General features: G+C 36.3%; 1 protein-coding gene across 1 annotated transcript in view; it reads right to left on the bottom strand.

Moving 5' to 3' along the window:
- LOC148506021 (protocadherin gamma-B5-like) overlaps nt 1-15577 on the bottom strand; it is a 519059-nt gene that overhangs the window by 494868 nt on the left and 8614 nt on the right. The gene's annotated exons all lie outside the window — the stretch shown is intronic.

The following is a 15577-nucleotide window of genomic DNA, read 5'->3' as shown; positions in this document are numbered from 1 at the left end:
AGTAGTGAAGCTGACTGGTAGCAGTTGCTGAATAGAAGTAAGAAAATAACAATATTACTTGCCATGCCATTGTCCCAATCATTGGTCCAATCTTCTTTCCTTTATCATTCAAAGTAAATAGATGAGTAATATTTAAACTCCACAGTTTAGCATTGAAACAATAAAGATTGAGGAGTAAAACAATGTTGATTTCCACTCTGGGTAAGAACTGCAGTGTCTGACTATTATCATTGTAAGCATTCGTAGTCTGTACATTTAGCTTCTCTGCACCATGGAGCAACAGTGGCACCATGAGGTAGATTTGTGGAACTGCATGAAAGGAATTTTATTTAGATTTAATATTTAGAAAGTTTTAATTTTTATCTTTGAAAAAAATAATATTATTTAAACTGGAACACATATGGTTGAACTCTAAATATGTTTTAAAATGACAAACTATTTATTATACAAAACAAGCTGCCATAGAGCAAAATATGAAAATGCAGTTCAGATTTTTAGTATGCTTGCACACATACATTTTCAATGTATTTTGATTAAAAATAGGACTATATGAGTACACAATTAAAATTATAACTTGTACCTGTCACGCAGTGTTTGATACTTCAACATTAATAGTAGACCTTGAGTGACATTAGCTATGTAATGTAATACTGTTACACTAATCTCTTACAGAACCAAGATGCTGAAAGCTGGTAGCTTGATGATGTCAAAGGAGGTTTCCCAGAAGAACATGCTCCTATCAGTACTTGGGGTATTCACATTGAAATTAGATCTGACAAATATTCATAGCTTCCCACATTGTTGGACTGGAGCATGAAAGGCTCAATAGAGAAAGCAGGAATTTATAAAATAAAGCACCATTGTGATGGCAAACCAAGTCCACAATGGTGCTATGGCCAGTCCATGGAGAATGTGACTACCAGTCAACTAGTCTGCACTTGAGTCACCTCATTCTCTATTATCTATATATATAAAATCAAATGTCTTGGCTGACTCACTGACTCATCAACATTCAGCTCAAACCCCTGGACCTAGAAACATGAAAATCAGAGAGTACATGCCTTTCATGATGTAGTCACCCACTAAGCAGGGATTTTTCAAAATTTGACTCCTAAGGGGGTGAAAAGGTCTAAAATGTTTCCTCCCCCTGTACAATGTCCTGACTGACTGACTCGTCATGGCACACAGCACAGTTCAAATTCAAATAGGAAAATGTGTTACTACACAGGTGAGGGAGGGAAATATGTTACAACTGCAGTGAGAGGGGAATGTGTTACAACAGAGGTGAGGGAGAGGAATGTGTTACTCCAGAGGTGAGGGAGGGGAATAAGTTGCTACAGGGGTGAGTGAGGGTAATGTGTTACTACAGGTGTGAGGGAGGGAATGTATTTCTACACAGGTGAGGGAGGGGAATGTGTCAGTACGCAGGTGAGGGAGGGAAATGTTGAATGTGTTACAACATGGACTAGGGAGGTAAATGTGTTACTACAGAGGTGAGGAAGGATAATGTGTTACTACAAAGATGAGAGAGTAGAATGTGTTAGTAAACAGGTGAGGGAGGGTAATGTCTTACTATAGCAGTGAAGGAGGGGATGCATTACTATAGAGGTGAAGGATTAATGTGTTATTGGAGTGGTGGGATGGAAATGAAAACAGTAAATGTACCCGGGTGAAACCGGGTACATCAGCTAGTATCTGTATATAAACAGGATATGAGGTTGGAACCAACAGGATTGCCCAGGGATCCTGGCAGGCGATTACATAATAATTACAAGTACAAAAGCAGCAATACAAACTAACCGATACTGCATATAATACAGTATCATCACAACTGATACAATGCACAGAGAACAATGTGTCTCTCTATTCCATATGTAAAGAAATATGGGAGACCATGAATTGTGATATCTATTAATGGTTTACATCAGACAAATACATTGAATGGTAAACAATAGGAATGCTACTAAATTTAAGTAAAAACATGAGTGAAAAATTGGGTGATATCCCATCATTAAATGCTCAGGCAGCTGAGTAGCTGAGTTATCTCCAGCTGTGAGGCTATTTAGTGTACTCAGAGAAAACTGCACACAGAGGTCTATAGATGCTATTTCCAGTTGAATTACTAATATTGATTTGTTTCATTTAGACTTGAGAATTATTGGACATTAATCTCATGACGCCCCCAACGTGTTGCGATATTTATTTATTTTCTATCAGGTATTTATATAGCGCACACATATTCCACAGCACTTTACAGAGAATATTTGGCTCAGTCACATCAGTCCCTGCATTGGAGCTTACAATCTATGTTCCCTACCACATGCACACAGACATACATACACACTAGGGTTAATTTTTGTTGAGAGCCAATTAACCTACCAGTATATTTTTGGAGTGTGGGAAGAAACCGGAGTACCTTGAGGAAACTCACGCATGCACAGGGAGACTATACAAACTCCACAAAGTTAGGGCCATGGTAGGAATCGTACCTAAGACCATGAGGCAGTAATGCTAACCATTACATAATGGACAAATCCTTCACATGTTCTAAACTCTTTAACCAGCCGCATATATTTTTATATCATTTAAATACATAAACAAATAAACAAATATTGATATATATGCTATAAAAAAATACCATATTTACAGTATACTGAAAAGAAGATCAAATCCCAAAAATATTATTATTATCAATATTTACCCATTTATGTCTGGTCACATTGGAAAATGATGGTAAGAATTCAATCAAAGAGAGAAACTATTAACTGATAATTGAAGCGCAATGTATCAAGCCATTTTTGTGAAAAATAGTCAAACTTCTGTTTTCAGAGGATCTCTGCATATTTAAGTCACCCCCTTTTGTATTAGCAGGGCACAGCCAAAGCAAACTCCAAAGAAGTCTATGGGAATTACAATCCGGCAAATATACCAAGCTCTGAAAAGCTTAGCTTCATCATCATTTGATGGAATTAACCATTATAGCCTATCGACTACAATTTTGCAGTTTGTTTTTCAATGGTCCCAAATGGCCAGTATCTCCGTCAGGCCCAAACCTGTAAGTAAAGTGATCCTGTAGGTGATCACTTTACTTTTTAGACTTTACAGGGATGGGTTCCTTTCAGAGTCCATATTCTTAATGCCACAATATCCCAACCTTCGTACATCTGCCCCTTGGGGGTATATTTACTAATGTGAGAGTTTTTAGAAGTGGAGCTGTTGCCCATAGCAACCAATCAGATTCTAGCTATTATCTCATAGAAGGTGCTATTTAAATGTTGTGTAGAATCTGATTGGTTGTTATGGGCAACATCTCCAATTCTAAAAACTCTTACTTTAGTAACTTTACCCTTGGTATTCTAATGCAAAGTTGCTTACTCTATTGATTGTTGTACAACATTGTTGTATTAACATTCTAAATGAAAAAAAATCTGTCAAATTCCAATATTGTCATTGGGACCTCCAATTTATGGGAATCCATCCATAGTGCTTTCATTGTATTGAGATTATTGAAAACACTGAACTTTATGATTCATGATAAGTTTCAGGCATATTTAAATTAAAAAACCAAACACCATAGCAAATTACAACACTAATCAAAATAGGCTACAATATAATGAATGTGTTTACTGTACCTGTGTAATGCTATTGGAAGGCAAATTGTCATTGATCACTTCCTCCCTGACAGCAACATCATCTGTGTCGATGAGATTGTCTGTGGGAACATTCTGCACTGGTTTGAGATAGGCAATTTCATTCTGCTTTGAGTCGAGGGTCACACACACATCATAGGAGAATGGAAAAGGTAAACTCCCATCACTGAGCTCTGAGGGACATCCCAGGGTGAACTGAGGATACACATTTCTACTTAGAGCCTCAAAAGATGTTGGATTATTTGATTTGTTGCATTTAAAAATGATTGTAACCAATACAGTCACAATAAATAAAATAGAAAGCAGGGCAATAGCTATAACAAGGTAGAATGTCACGTTAAATGAACCATCTGGGCCACTGGATTGGAATTTTATCTCTGGTACAACTTGTTGAAAGTTTTCTGCTACAACTAGATTCAAAGAGACTGTAGATGACAGTAATGGGGATCCATTGTCTTTTACCATAATCACAATTTTTGGTCTCAGCGCCTCAGTATATTGAAAGTCTCTCGCTATCCTTATTTCTCCAGAATATTGGCCAATGGTAACTATAGATAGTTCAGGGACTAAATGATAGGAGAGCCAGGCATTGTGTCCAGAATCAGCATCCACTGCAATTACTTTGGTCACTAGATAACCTTTTTCAGCAGAGTGAGGAATAAATTCAAATAATGCTGATCCCTCATTGTCTGGTGATGGGTAGAGAATCTTAGGAGCATTATCATTCATATCAATGATACATATCCTTACTGTGACATTACTGCTTAGAGGAGGAGATCCACCATCTTTAGCCACCACCTGGCACTGAAATTCCCGCAACTGTTCATAGTCAAATGATCTCTGAGCATAAATAACTCCAGTCATTGAGTTTATGGAGACATATGAAGATGATAAAAAAACTTCAGTATTTGCACTTACAATAGAGTATACTATTGAGCCATTCTCTTTATCATCCAAATCCAAGGCATGGACACTATTTAATGAAGTTCCTACTTGATTGTTTTCTGTAATATAGATAGTATAACTTGTTTTCTCAAAAACAGGAGAATTGTCATTCACATCTGACACAGTAAGTCGTATTGTTTTAATGGTGGACAGTTGGGGAATTCCTTTATCGACTTCCTTAATTGTTATATTATAATCAGACTTAGTCTCTCTGTCCAATTTAGATAACGTCACAAGTTTATAATAATTACTAGATGATGATAATAACTGGAAGGGCAAATCTTCAGAGATTTCAGCAATAACTTCACTATTCTCCCCAAAATCTAGATCTTGAATGTTTATTAGTGCTATCACTGTGCCAGAAGGGGAATTCTCTGGAATTGAATCCAAAAGAGATGTAATAATTATTTCTGGGGCATTGTCATTCACATCAATGATATCTATTGATACCTTACAATGAGCAACTAGACCACCACCATCTTTGGCTTCCACTGTCATCTGGTAGTTCTCTATATCCTCATAGTCCAGATGTCCTATTGTTTCAATAGTTCCCTGTAAGGGATCTATATTGAAGACCTTACGGGCATTCTCAGGAATGTTACTGAAAGAATATGTTATGTCTGCATTTGAACCTTCATCTTCATCGGTAGCACTTACATTAAGAACCATAAATCCTTTTGGAACATTTTCATTTAAACTCACGTGATATGTGTCTTTGCTAAAAATCGGATAGTTATCGTTAGCATCATGAACCACGATTTTAATTAGTGCAGTAGTAGTTTTATATGGCTTTCCTCCATCAAAAGCAGTCAAAATTAATTCATGGGAGCTTAGTTTTTCTCTGTCAAGTGTTTTCTCTAATAGAAGTTCCGGATATTTAATTCCATCGGTGCCAGTTTTCTGTCCAAGTTTAAAATAGTCATTTGCACTGAGCTTATAGCCTTGTACAGAATTGATACCCAGATCGGGATCTTGAGCATGCCCAAGTGCAAATCGGGCCCCGGGCAAGGAAGACTCACTAATTATTATTTTAAAGGCATCATTAGAAAAAACAGGTGAATTATCATTGACGTCTTCAATTTCAACTTTAACGGTATATAAGTTCAAAGGGTTTTCAATCACGGCCTCCAAGCTCAGAAAGCAAATAGGTTTAAAACCGCATAGCATCTCTCTATCTACCCTTTCTGCAATAATAAAATCCCCATTGGCCGAATTAACACTAAAATACTGCTTTTTGCCACGTGAAACAATATGAAATTTTCGGGATGATAATTCCTTAGTATTCAATTCCAGGTCTTTTGCAATGTTGCCTACAATAGATCCTTGCTTCAGCTCTTCTGGTATTGTATATTGAAGCTGGCATGATATAAATCGAATAAAAAATGTAATAATGAAAAATAATACTTGCCATAGCCCCATCATTTCTTTGCTTCCATTTCTGTCCTTTCTCCACATTGTTTGCAGATATTTTTTATCCACAGAGCAAGAAATTGAATCCTGCTTCTTATCAAATGTCCAGATTGTAGGAGAAAATCATACAGTAAGTATACTGCAATGTCTCCTGCAGACTGAAATGTGCTGTTGATGTAAGGAACATAAAAAGCTACTGTACACATTTTATGATTTTAATACAAGTTGTCCAACAGCGGCGCCCAGAGTCAGAAGTGTGGAATTGCAATTGCATTGCTTAAATAAGGCTAAATAAAGTTGAACACTAGCAGATAATGTTTACTTTACACACATTGATGTTTGAATATTGTTTTGATTTTTTTCTATATAATACATGTTATAAATATTTTTCAAATTAAAATTACTAAATAGAATTCTTTACATATATTGTTAAATGGAGAAACTGCCCTGTCTATTAATAAATGTTAAATGTGATTGCATTGCATCAGCTACAGTTTTCTGTAATAAACATGTATTTGATTGCAATTTAAAATTGTTAGTTAATACACTTATCTCCCACTGTCTTTAAATAAATGTTTCATGCTAATGCTTATCCTTATCTTTAACTCTTTCTGTGCATTTTTAAAAGTACGTTTACTATTTGAAATAAATTAAAATGTATGGAATAGCTACTTTCAAAATAAAATTGATACAGGTTGAGTCTCCCATATCCAAAATGCTTGGGACAAGGGATATTTTGGATAACGAAATATTCCGTATTTTGGAATATTTGCATACCATAATGAATTATCTTGGAAATGTGACCCCAATATACACACAGAATGCATTTATGTGTTATATTTACCATATACACACAGCCTGCAGGTAATTTTATACAGTATTTTCAATAATTTTGTGGCTCAAGCAAAGTTTGTGTACAGAAATGAAAGTCATTTATGTTTCATATACACCTTATACACATAGCCTGAAGGTAATTTTATACAATATTTTTAATAATTTGTACCTTAGACAAAGTTTGTGTACATTAAACCATCAAAAATCAAAGGTTTCATTATCTCAGTCATGCCAAACTAATTCCGTATTTCAGAATATTCCGTATTTCGGAATATTTGGATATGGGAGACTCAACCTGTACTGATTTAATCACATAATATTGTAGTTTATTAATCCATAGACAATGAGTCCTTGAATAAAGACAATATCATTGATTGATCACGTTAAAAATTATGGGGTCTATTCAGCAATGATTTTTTAACTTAAAAAATCCACATTTTTAAGTATGTTCACTATTCAGCAATGAGTTAATGGAGAAGATAACGCAATTATCTTCTCCAATAATTCCCATATTGCATAGTATCACTCTGTAGGGAGTAAGCATTGCTCTCTCCAGTGCTTTAATGGTTTTTGCTATTCAGCAAAGCAAAAAGCGTTAAATTACTCAAAAAAATCTTTACTTTATATAATGCCATCTCAGAATGGTGTTATAATAAGCAAATCCTTATATATCCTAAAAACTGTGGGATAGGGGGACAATATCCCATAAGTCCCTGCAGGATCTTGAAACTCCACCTTCCCTGCAGTGTGGTGACCACCGAGTGTAAGTCCAGCTCCATCCTGCTAAAACTGTCTAAATTTATTGAAATGTGTACATAGGCTTTATATTAGTCTATATACATTTATATTTATGTGCTTTTATTTATGAAATTTATATATACATATAAATTTTATAAATAAAGCACCTAAATATAATGTATACAGACTAATATAAAGCCTATGTACACATTTCAATCAATATAGACAGTTTTAGCAGGATGGAGCTGGACTTACACTCGGTGGTCACCACACTGCAAGGAAGGAGATTATTCGCAAACTTTAGTAAGAGCATGACTGAGCATGTGCAGATGAAAACAAGTAAGGTTATGATTTTGGAATCCCGAAAACTACAAATTCGCAAGGACAGCATTTTAATGCAACCACTGTCCCTGCTTAAATTAATGCTAAATAGCCAACCAAAAATGTAATCATTTATAAACATTTGTGAAAATGTTGCCCAATAATATTCGGAGCAACATTGTCACTCTTGCTGAATAGAACTCGATATCTCTGTGAGAATAGCTCTATTAAGCAACACTATAACAGTAGACTATATTTATATTGATCTATCTCTCTAATTACAGTATCTATCTATCTATATAAATATATATACATATATCCATCGACTCCCTTAACATTTTACTGTTGCACTATAGATTAATTTTTTGCGATTTATCTTCAGTCTCCCTTTATAATAGTAAAAATATTGAAACACCTATTTTGCTCACAGAAAACTATATGAAATATGACATATGAATACGTACTCTAAAAATAGAATAGGCATATCAAAATTGGAGCATCTTGTAAGTGTGAAAATTGGTTTAGTCATTTAGTAGCATTTCATGCCTTTCAGATCTGATCTGTGGACTAGTTATCAAACTTATCTGCCCTGTTAGTCTTGCGGAGACTGCAATTTTTTGCATGATTATCACTGAATTAATTTAAAGGAGCTACCGCAGATATCTAGGTCACCATAAACTTGCACAGTAAACTCCAAACACAGACTAGTTACCGGAGTCTACTGCTGCTTTCAGTTCGCTGGCGGCCGCCTCTTAATACGCCCCTGTCGCTGTTATTAGTGGGGAAAGTTCAGCTATTTAAATTCAATAGGACAGATGCTTATCAGAGAAGCTGTCTTGGGTAAGGGGCATTGATAAAATAGCTCTGAAATGCATACCAATATTGCTGCAAATAGGCAATAAGGACAGTTAGGTTTAAGATAATTTATCTCAATTTTAATAAATGTGAGTTATATATATATAATAAGGAGACAATAATTTGGATTTGCTATTGATATTTCTGGTGTATTCTAATATAAATAAAACTCTACAGCTATACAGCAGAAACATTAATGATGATTTCCAATACAAAAATGTCAATCTTAGCATTAATTTCTTAGCTTCCTTTGCAAAAATAAAATGTATAGAAAACAGTGAAAAGTCAAATATATCTTAAACAAGTGTTCAGCATTGTCTGTTCATCTTAATTAGCAATTAACACAATAATACAAATCTTATTGCTAATAGAAACATCATATAATAGACAGAACAATATAGGCCCAAATGTTATGTTTTCAAACATCACTTGGAATTAAAATTCCAGTAACTATTCCCCACCCTGACTGCAATTGTGTTAAAATAAATACAAGACCCAACTAATCCCTTTGGCTGCACTGACTGGACTTTAACAAGTTCTAGAATGTTTGGATTTCCACTATAAGCTGCAGATTTCAATGTAAAGTGCAGCATACAGCAATTCTGAAACCTAGCACAATAATATTCTATAACTCTATAATTGCAATCTGTTGTAAAATGGAGGCATAAGAGTCTCATGGAAATTTGGGTATGCAAACATGTCAAATACGTTTGCATTGCACATGTTGCTCTGTCATACTAATAATCCATGTAAGCAAGTGAAAACAAAAATAGATTAACCCCAGGGGTGTAAATGGAAGACAATGATTAATATTGTGTGGATAATATCTTTAAATGTTGTTTCAACATGATAAATGAAGTTGACAAAATCAAATAATCAGAGACATGTAGATAGTTAAATAAAAACACAAAAGAAAAGTATAAAGGGCTGCACACTATTGGGTTGATATCATATGAGGTGTAGTTTAAAACATAAAGTCAATTTCATTTATTCATTTAAAAAGAGCAAGTCATCCATCAGACTCACATTATCGCACACAAAAATAATTAAGGAAAAGTGAAAAAATAGCAGAAAAAGAACAAGACTGTGGTTCCCTGTTATATCCCTGTAAGATTGCACAGGGAACCACACAGTCTTGTTCTTAATATCTAATTTTTCTGCTATTTTTTTTACTTTTTCTTAATATTTTTTGCATGCAATAATAATGTAAGTCTGATTTATGATTTATAAATAATGTAAGATGATTTGCTATTTTTTTTTTCATTCAATATTATTTTATTAATTTTCCATATCAAAAAAGAACAAGTACAATTATCTCAGACAACATATACAATACATATACATTACACATCTTAGGTGTTAACCATATACTCTATACAGTTACATACCGAAACACAAAAAAAATATTTTCTATTTTTAAATGAATAAATAAACTATGTTTTAAACTAGACCACATATGATATCAATCCCATAGTGCAAAGACCTCTGTATGTTTCTTTTGTGTATTTTGGATTTATCCTAACTTTAAAAGTTGGGCAGCTGCACTTCCAATTGAGTAATAAAAATAAAAATATTGGTAAAAATTGTTATTGTAAACTGATCTGCTTGGAACTTTACCTTATGAGAAGTAATGTATGAATTAATGAATAAATGTATTTTTAATAAATGCTAATATATATTTTCATGGATTTATAAACATGAACATTCATAATTAGTACATTTAAGATATGCCATAGTGCATAGTACATATATATTCTGTGTTTCATTTGTAACATACTGCCTTACCTTAATAACATGCATATACAGTATTTTTCACAATACAGATGTATCCTCATACCATACTTGCCTACTCTCCCGGAACAGTCAAGTGGTTCCCGAATATTGGGTGGCACTCCGGCCGCCCAGAAGAGTAAGCAAGTCTCCTGGAACCAGCCAGCACCCCCATACTACCACCACGCCAACCCACACCCCACCCCGTGAAGATGCACGCACCACATGTGGACAACCACTTACTGAGCAACAGTGGGCAGTCCAGAGGGGGCGATGGCACGATTCATGCTGTAATATCGACACTTCCGGAGGGGGAGTGGGCAGCCAGAAAGTCAGTAAGTATGCTTCATATACTGTGGCTCAAGTTGTACCAAATAGCCTCTCCTGGCACACCAGGCTACATGCAAATGCACCCAAAATATGCATCTTATACCCACTGCTAAAACAAGCAAATGTGACAAACTACATTGCTAGCGTATACTGACCACTGGGGCTTGCATTACTTGTACATCTTTGTGCTACTAAGTCTCAAATCTGCTAAAAGGAATTCCTCCCGACATGTTCTGTTTTACTTAATCTGAGACTTTGTACATGAGAAATAGCAATTCCTTTGCAACGAGAGTCACAGCCTAGCATCTCTGGTACACTGTGTGTGGCTTTTCACTGTGGCTTCCATGCAACTAAGATGCAAAATTTAAAGAAAGATATTCTCCGCTGCCAATGCCGCAGCATCTCAGTAGGGTCGAGCCACATGGTGCAAAGATACCAGAGGTTCCCAAACTCAGTCCTCAAGGCACCCTAGCAGCCCAGGTTTTAAGGATATGCATGCTTGACCACAGGTGACTTACTTATTGCCTCAGTCAATTTGATTTAACCACATTTGCTCAACCACAGACATCTCTAAAACCTGAACTGTATGGATGTCTTGAGGAATGAATTTGGGAACCTCTGCTCTACATATACATATGTAGTTTATAGATATTCTTATTGTCAGTCTTCTAAAAGAGTACACATAAAGAAACTGTAATTTGCTCCTAGACTACTGCTATCTCATTGTATAAACATTTTAATGCATCTTTGAAATTGCAAATAATTCAGAAAAAGTGGAGCGCTAATATAAAACAACAGGGATTCAACAGTGAGTTACTGGCAGCTGACACAAGGGGATATCTGCCTAAGATTCCCCAAAACAACCAAAACGAAAAAAACTCTTGTGTCTGCGCCTGAAATCACTTAACCATAAAAACAAACCAGAAATGTGACATGAATCATATATTTATTACAATAACAATAAACCTGTTAGAACTGCAGCTCCTCAGGACATGAAAATTGTATAACAGTCATGCAATAATGCTGTAAACCACTTCTACACATAAATGGAATTAATAAAATAAATCAGATAGCTAAAAGAACTAATAAAATAAATGAGGTTTCTTAGGTGGATGCCAAAGTTCCTCAGGATACTGGTAGCTTGGTATAGTGCTTCAATATAAGGTGCAAATAACTCTTCCTTATATCGGAATTATCCGTATCTCCTTATAAAAGAGAGGCCACTCGAAAAAACCTCAGTCAATGAGGAGAAACACATCAAGGTGCTGACCTTTTATCCTGAACTGCTGCTACATACCCAGACGGACCTCTGACTGCCGCTTGTGGGAGATTTAACACACCGGAGTGTGCATCTCAGTCACAGATCATTGCGGACTTCGTGGCTTCCATCTATAACCCTGTGGCATCTACCGCTGACACCACCTCTCACCACTTCCAGCTGATCCCGGGTGTTGGAGTTAACATCACTGCTCCCTGCCCCCTGTTGTCTGCAGGTGACGGGTTTCACCTTATACGCGGGATCCACTCTCCAAAATTGTGGCAGTCAGCCCTGAGTCTGGAGACTCCTGCAACGGGTAGGCTGAATTTTGCTGCTGACTGTGCCCCTGTGGAATGGCCTGTTGATCGGGCTCCAATTAATGATCGCATATGTCCACCCATTTATTTGGCTTATTCAGGACTTTATTACATCAGCGGTGAGTGGCCTCTCTTTTATAAGGAGATACGGATAATTCCGATATAAGGAAGAGTTATTTGCCCCTTATATTGAAGCACTATACCAAGCCACCAGTATCCTGAGGAACTTTGGCATCCACCTAAGGAACCTCATTTATTTTATTAGTTCTTTTAGCTATCTCATTTATATTATTAATTCCATTTATGTGTAGAAGTGGTTTACAGCATTATTGCATGACTGTTATACAATTTTTATGTCCCAAGGAGCTGCAGTTCTAACAGGTTTATTGTTATTGTAATAAATATATGATTCATGTCACATTTCTGGTTTGTTTTTATGGTTAAGTGATTTCAGGCGCAGACACAAGAGTTTTTTCCATCTTTGAAATTGCAATCAGCCACACTAAAGCATACTGAACAATCATCATAGTATGGATAGCAATTAAAAAATATTGATTTGTTACTTTACTAAGTTATACACACAAGTGCCGCATTGAGGGCAATGTTGTCTTTATCAATGATGCTTCATAGATAATTCAAAATAATAGTGATTTACCTGTGTTATGCTGGATGATGCTAAATCCTCTCTGTTAGCTGAATCAGCTGTGTCAATTAGGTTGTCTGTAGGAACATTCTGGACTGGTTTGAGATAGGCAATTTCATTCTGCTTTGAGTCGAGGGTCACACACACATCATAGGAGAATGGAAAAGGCAAACTCCCATCACTGATCTCAGAAGGACATCCCAGGGTGAACTGAGGATACACGTTCCTACTAAGTGCTCTAAAAGATGTTGCAGTATTTGAATTTCTGCATTTGAAAACTACTGTAGCCATCACTGTGACAATGAATAAAATGGAAATCAGAGCTATAGCCACTACCAGGTAGAACGTCACCTTAGATGAAGCATCTGAATTACTGGGTTGGCGTTTTAACTCTGGTACAACTTGATGAACATTTTCTGCTACAACCACGTTCAAAGTGACTGTAGCTGACAAGGATGGCACTCCATTATCTTTCACTAGAACCACAATTTGTTGCCTTAAAGAAGTTGTGTCTTGAAGGTCTCGTCCTAAAATGATTTCACCAGTGTGTTGGCCAATTGTAAATAACAAAGGATCAGGAACCTGTAACAAGTGATAGGAAAGCCAGGCATTGTGTCCAGAGTCAGCATCCACGGCAATCACTTTGGTCACTAGATAACCTTTTTCAGCAGAGTGAGGGATAAACTCAAATAATGCTGATCCCTCATTGTCTGGTAATGGGTAGAGAATCTTAGGAGTATTATCATTCCTATCAATGATACATATCCTCACGGTGACATTACTGCTTAGAGGAGGAGATCCCCCATCTTTAGCCATCACCTGGAACTCAAATTGCCGCAACTGTTCATAGTCAAATGATCTTTGGCTATAAATCACCCCAGTCATTGAGTTTATAGAGACATATGAGGCCAATGGTATTTCCTCAATCTTTGTTTTGAGCAGTGAATAGATTATTCGAGAATTCTCATTAAAATCAGAATCTAATGCATGAACTCCATATATTGAGGTCCCTGGTAAGTTATTTTCAATGATATAACCAATGTAATTTTCCTGGTGAAACACTGGAGGATTGTCATTTACATCTGATATCACCAAATGAATAGATCTATTGGTAGACAATGAAGGAGATCCATCATCTTCTGCAATCATACAGATAACATATTCAGATATGTTTTCTCTATCCAGTGGAGCTACAGTTATCAGTTTATAGTAATTTAAAGAAGTTAATATTAAAATGAAGGGTTCCTTATTTAAAATTTGGCAAGTCACTGCACCATTTGCTCCTGTATCCTGGTCATGGACATTAATTAGAGCAATAAGTGTCCCAGGTACGGAATCCTCTGGAACCGACATAGCTAATGATTTAATAATTATATCTGGTTTATTGTCATTAACATCTATAACTTGTATTAATATTCTGCAGTGAGTAACTAAACCACCGTCGTCTTTGGCTTCCACAGTCATTTCGTAACTTTTTGTGACCTCAAAGTCCAATGTTCCATTGATTTTAATTTCCCCACTTTGGGGATTAAGACTGAAGAGCTGACGAGCATATTCTATGATGTGATTAAAGCAGTATGTTATGTGTGCATTGGAACCTTCGTCATCATCAGACGCATTCAGATGTAGAACTAGAAAACCAATTGGTACATCCTCTCGTAAACTAATTTGGTAGGCATCTTGATGGAAGACAGGATAATTGTCATTGGCATCCTGGACTATTATTTTGATTAAAGCTGTTCCGGTCTTTATGGGCACACCTCCATCGGAAGCAGTTAAAATTAAACTATATGAGCTTTGCTTTTCATGATCGAGAGGCTTTTCCAAAACAAGTTCTGGATGTTTGAGTCCATCTCTGCTCATTTTTTCTTCCAGTACAATTGGGCCACTAGAGCTAAGCATGTAGCTTTGCACAGAATATGAACCTAAATCTGGGTCTTGGGCATCTCCCAGGGGAAACCAAGTTCTGGGAACAGCAGATTCGCTTATTAGTATATCAAAAATATTTTTAGCAAATTCTGGTGAATTGTCATTTAGATCTTGAATTTCAATGGTTACATGGAAAACGTCCACAGGGTTTTCTACCAGTATGTCAATGTTTAGAAAACAACTTGGCTCAGTTCCACATAATGCTTCCCTGTCTATCCTATCAATGACATATACATTGCCATTGTCTAAACTGACATTGAAATATTGTTTTTTAGCGTGAGAAACTACTTGCATTCTTCGAAGTGACAAAGTTGCGCTGCCCAAGCCCAAATCACCTGCAACATTCCCTATTACAAAACCCTGCTTTACTTCTTCATATACTGAATAATGGCCCTCATTCAGAGCCGTAAGCTCTGAGCAGAGCGCACGCTCTGAATGAGGGCCGGGCTCCATTTTCATGGAGCGTCCTCCTGGACGCTCGTATAGCTGTGGGTCACCACCCACAGGCTATACGAGCGTGCATTTTGATGGCCGCGATGGTCGAGACCATCGCGACCATCGAAATTTCGAGCCGGAG

The sequence above is a fragment of the Taudactylus pleione genome, unplaced genomic scaffold (assembly GCF_031769625.1).
Source record: "Taudactylus pleione unplaced genomic scaffold, aTauple2 ptg000431l, whole genome shotgun sequence".
NCBI lineage: Eukaryota > Metazoa > Chordata > Amphibia > Anura > Myobatrachidae > Taudactylus > Taudactylus pleione.
This window is presented reverse-complemented; position numbering and strand designations above follow the sequence as displayed.